The following is a 6,000-nucleotide window of genomic DNA, read 5'->3' on the forward strand; positions in this document are numbered from 1 at the left end:
GATCTCGTTATTAGTGGATTTAGGTAGCACCCGCAATTTTATCTAAGAGAAACTTGCTATTAAACTCTCCTTGCCTATGATACGTACTCATAAAATTCATGTATTTTTGGGGAATGGGGAATTTTTTTCTATCTGAAAAGAAGTGTGTTAAGGTTCCTTTAGTGATATATGGCACTCGTTTTGTAACTGACTTGTGGGATTTAAAGTTAGTTGATATCAGTGTTATATTGGGTATGCCTTGGCTTCAAAAGCTAGGAAAAGTTACCCATGACTACCTTAATATGTCCATGGAGTTTCTGTGGGAGGGGACATGGAGTTTCTGTGGGAGGGGAAAACAATTTCCAAGGATTGCAGCAGGATTTTGTTGCTATGGTAGAATCTGTTAAACAAGATTGCGTCGTGTGTCACATTTTACAAAGTAGTGCTGAATCATCAATACAAGGAGCAATTTTACCATACCTGTTGTCCTTGAAGGCTTCCATTAATCTTGTTATATGGTCTGTATTAGTTACATTCCGGCAAGTATTCTCATTACCTCAAGGATTACCCCCATTTCGAGGATTGGGTCATCTAATCCATTTGCAAAAAGGAGCTGGATCAATGAATGTGAAGTGCAACACCCCGTATATATCCGGTAGTGTTATCATTACATCGTATTAAGCGGTGCTTAATTAAAAATGCGGAATATTCTTTTTCTATTCAATTATGACGTCATTATCAATTACCATCTTGATTACTTAATCAATTTCATAAAATAACGCCTGTATGTAAATTGCAATAAGATATCTACTGAAATACCTCAATATATAAATAAAGTGTGTATCTAAATCACAGATCTACATCACATAGTCCGGACAATATCCTGATACATTATTACAACTCCAAATCAAACTAAGACATAACTCCAAATCAAACTAAGACATAACTAGTCTATGTGTCATGGACAATCCCATACTCACCAAATCAACAGCATCTCAACAAAATAATCATAAACATAAAATGAAGCTCAAAGCATAAAAGCAGCATGCATATCCAGCATCCAACAAGTCATCATAATATAACAGCAAATCTAACTCAGCTCCGGCCTCTTGCCGCCTGAGGTCTCAACATTACCTGACCCTGAAATAAGCATTCCCCAAACGTCGGGTGAGATCTCTAAACAAGAAATCTCAGTAAGACAAGGGGTCCTCAAGGATCTTCCACCCCAAGCTCACTTACATGTGCAATATAAGTTCTAAAAGAATTTATATCAATATCAGTTCCAAAACTATGTAGTGCAACAGATATCTATGGCATGTGTGTAATCACTATCTACTGGCCAGAGAAATGTAAGAATATGTCTATACCTACATGTAGTACAAGGAACACCGCTTGCACCTCACCCACAGCCTCACCCTCTTGTATGTTCCACATACTCAGGCTTACCGTATAGGTGGAACACCTCCATGCATATCAACAAGGCACTAACATACAAAAGCTCAACAGCATTTTCAAAACATCAAAAACATGTAACACAGCATGCACATACCATATCCCCATGGGACATGGTGGAACCACAACATGGCTAAACCGAGGACACAAAAGCTTACCTCTAAGCTAGCTATCCAATGCCACAAGCTCAAAGTCCAATCACAGCAGATCACAATCTGATATGGACCAAATATAAATCAATAAACATGTACCACATGCATACAAATTAAAGACAACGCCTTTTCATTACATTTAATGTCTTAAAGCTTCTAACAAAGCTACAAGCCCTTAATCACATGATTCTGGCTTAGTCCACTAATTACAGAAGTTCAACTTCATCAATCTAGGGTCCACAAACCCCCAATAGCCTACTGTACACACAGCACAGTTACTGTTCTACGAAATCCCAGAATATCCGGATATTCCTCGGGGACATATACGGATATGCAATATCCGGATATCTCACTGTCCATATCCGGATATGGATATACAGATTCCCATATCCGGATATCTAATATCCGGATATCCAAATCACCATATCCGGATATCCAATATCCGGATATTTCACGGGCAGATATCCGGATATTTCACGACAGAATGCAGAAACTGCATTTCGTAAAGATATCCTTCCAAGGTTGGGTTTTTACCGATTTTAAACACTTAAATATGCATTTCTAGGTGTGTTAAGCATTACCCAACAACAAGTTATCATCTTTTAGCCTTAACATGCATCAAGCTTCCATTTTTAAGCCTTAAAACTCAAGTTAAAGGTTGGTGATCATACCACAACTCAAAAACAGAGGATGGAGATGCTCTTGGAGCTCAACACAGCCCCTCAAGTCTGACTCAAAGATGTGCACGAAAATAGCAACACAAAGGTAGGTTCTTTAACACAAAAGGTCACCACTTGGACCTCCAAAAACCAAAACCAAGCTTCTCTCAACCCAAAACCAACAAGTCAGCAACCAAACCTCCCTCACACTGACTTCACAACTCAGAAACAAGACCACCAACACACTCCCAATGATGATCCTCACTCACACCAAGTGTTTAGGAGAAGAGTTTGTGAAGGAAATGGCCACAAACTCAAGAAATAATGAAGGGAAGGCAATGGAACAGTAGCCAACACTCAGCCACCAAGTGAGTCACGTAGAGAATTCTGGTCCTAGGGTTTTGTGCCCATAATGGGAGTATTTATAGCCAAAACTCACTTAAGTACACAGTATTAACTTTAATTGCTACGCTTAGCATTTTAATCCCAAACTTTGGATTCTGAAACTACACATTTTTCCAAGAATTATCATATTTTTGTTATAATTTTCTGAGCACCTTTCCGGTACGCGCTTTTCATAGCCAGTATCATTTTCTGGCCTCAGTTTTCATTATTTGGACTTGAAACTCGTTTTGCTAGTCCTACATATTATTCTAGTAATTATCATGCACTTACATTAATTTTCCGGGATACTTTTTTGGTACGCATTTATACCGACTAGCAGAACCGGTATCTGCACTTTTCTTCCGAAAAGCGACTTTCAGCATTCTTAATCACTTACCATAATTATTAAAGCCTCTTAATAATTATTAGGGTCAATTATGAAATCATTTCCTATTTTCACATAATTAATTAATTAAATACCTTAATTACCGGTGCAGGTTCTTACATGAAGCCCTACCATCATGCTCATAATCAAAAATTTGAAATTGAGAGACATGTATCTGATCTCCTAAATACAGGTTTTATTCAACATTCCCAAAGTTCTTTTTCTTCCCCGATATTGTTGGTGAGAAAACAAGATAATTCACAGAGGCTTTGTATAGATTATAGAGCCTTGAATGTTGTCACTATAAAAGATCATTTTCCAATGCCCACAATTGATGAGCTTTTAGATGAATTAAGGGGATCCTTTGCTTTCACCATGCTAGATTTAAGAGCAGGGTATCATCAGATTAGGATGCTATCCACTGATGTATAAAAGACTGCTATTAGGACTTATGAAGGGTACTATGAGTTTTTAGTCATGCATTTGGCTTGACTAATGCCCTTGCTACATTTCAAGCAGTTATGAATCATCTGTTCAAACCTTATCTTCTGAGATTTATTATTGTATTCTTTGATGACATCTTATTTTTCAGCAGAACGATGGAAGATCCTGCCAAACATATGGAGATAACTCTTCATTGTTTACAGCAACGAGGTTTTTTTTGTTAAGTTCAGTAAATGTGCTTTTGGTGTGAGAACTATTGAATATTTGGGACATACGGTAGCTGCAAACGGGGTATACATTGATCTGAAGAAGATTTATGCCATGCTTGAATGGCTAATTCCAAAAACCATTAAGCAATTGAGAGTTTTCCTTGGCCTTACAGGTTATTACAGGAGGTTTGTTAAGGGTTATGCTTCGTTGGTGCTTCCTTTAACACAGCTTCTAAAAAGATTAGATAATTTTTCTTAGACCGAGGAAGCTACTTTGGCATTTTCAAAGCTAAAGAAAGCTATGTCAAGCACACCTGTTCTGAGGTTTAGTAATTTTGAGGAACCTTTTGTGTTGGAGACAGATGCTTGCAACAGTGGAGTGGGTGCTATACTTTTTCAAGGTGAGCAACCCATTTCATATTTTAGTAAGTAGTTGGGCTAGCTGTAGATTAGCAAGTGCTTCCACTTATATTAGAGAGAGATATGCTATAATAGCGGCTGTTAAACGTTGGCATCAATATCTTTTGGGCTCAAAATTCACTATAAGAACAGAATATAAGAGCATAAAAGAACTCCTTACTCAAACAATTCATATGACAGAATAGCAAAAGTACTTATGCAAGTTGATGGGGTATTCTTTTCATATTGAGTACAAGCCTGGTCGCACTAATACAGTGACAGATGCTTTATCTCACACCTTTGAGGATGGTGTACTCAATGAAATTGTTTCGGAACCTGAGTTTGATGTGCTATCGGAAGTTAAGCAGCAGAATTTGAGTAATTCCTACTTACTGCAACAACATCAAAAGCTAAAAATGATCAGCTGAATTATAATCCTGATTAGATGGTCGTGATGGGATTCTTTTTTATAAGGGGAAGTATCTTCTCAATACTGCATCTTCACTAATTCCCATTCTTGTTAGGGAGGCTCATTCTTCTTTAGTTAGAGGTCATGCAAGTATATTATGCATATTTTTGCGGTTGTTAGCCACCTTCTTTTAGTTTACTATGCACAAGAATGTTAAGGCTTTTATTTGTAATTGTCACATTTGCCATCAAATCAAGTATGAAACCTCGAAAGTTGCTGATTTATTACAGCCCTTGCCGGCTCCTAAAGGTATTTTTGAGGAACTCTCTATGGATTTTATTTTAGGTTTGCCAATTTCAAAAAGTTTCACTACCATTCTTGTTGTGGTGATAGGCTGTCAAAATTTGCTTATTTTGGAACCTTGCATTCATCTTATACAGCAGCGACAGTTGCTACTTTGTTTTGTGATTTGGTTGTTCGCACACATGGGTTTCCTCGATCAATTATGATTGATAGAGATAACATTTTCCTTAGTCAATTTTGAAACATCTTTTCATATTGAGTGGACTACCTTGAGAACTACTTCTTCATACCATCCCCAATCAGATGGTCAAACAGAAGTCACAAACAAATATTTGGAACAGTATTTGCGTTCCTTTTGTTTTGAACAGCCACGTACATGGTCTAATTTCATTTGTTGGGCCCAGTGGCGGGGCCATTTGTTGTCTGGGCGTGGCTTCAGTCCGGGCTAAATTTTAACAAATTTTACTTATTATGTACAATTATATAATTAATTATGATTTGATCGGGTTAAAATTATAATTTGGCCCGGGTTACAATTTGTAATTTGGCCCTATCTAAAACTTAAAATATTTTTGGTAAAGGATTTGGGTAAGTTGTATTAGGTTATGTGTTCAATTTTCACTTATATATATATATATATATATATATATATATATATATATATATATATATAGTAAAATTAAAAAATATTTAATAAAATTATAATTCTTCTAAGTGTTGCATGTATTTAATATAATTTAAATATATTATGATATGAACTAGCTAAAATTAAGAAAAATAAATACACATAATTTTTTGGCCCGGTCTCAAATTGGAGCCCGGCTCCGCCACTGGTTGGGCCCAATATCATTATAATTCAGCTGTCCATTCTGCTATTGTCATGGCTCCATATCAAGCAGGGTTCGGTAAATCTCTAATTATGACTCCATTTTACCCGAGTGGGCTCATTAAAGTGAAAGCTATAGACACTTTGTTGCAGTAGCGCAATGAAATTTTGGCACAACTTAAGGTACAATTATAGAAAGCTCAAAATCATACGAAGGTCTAGTATGATACGCACCGCAAGGAAAGATTTTTTAAGGTAGGAGATTTAGTTTGGGCTCGTATATAGCCTTATAAACTAAGCTGTATATAAAACAAGTGGACCCTGTTAATCGAGCATATTTTCAGTGATCTTGTATAGACTTGTTTTTATCTAGGTTAGAGTTGTGTAATTGTTCACCAA

This window comes from Gastrolobium bilobum, unplaced genomic scaffold (genome assembly GCF_033153095.1).
Source record: "Gastrolobium bilobum isolate Gb01-03AN ecotype WA unplaced genomic scaffold, APGP_CSIRO_Gbil_v1 utg5395, whole genome shotgun sequence".
Classification (NCBI taxonomy): Eukaryota; Viridiplantae; Streptophyta; class Magnoliopsida; order Fabales; family Fabaceae; genus Gastrolobium; species Gastrolobium bilobum.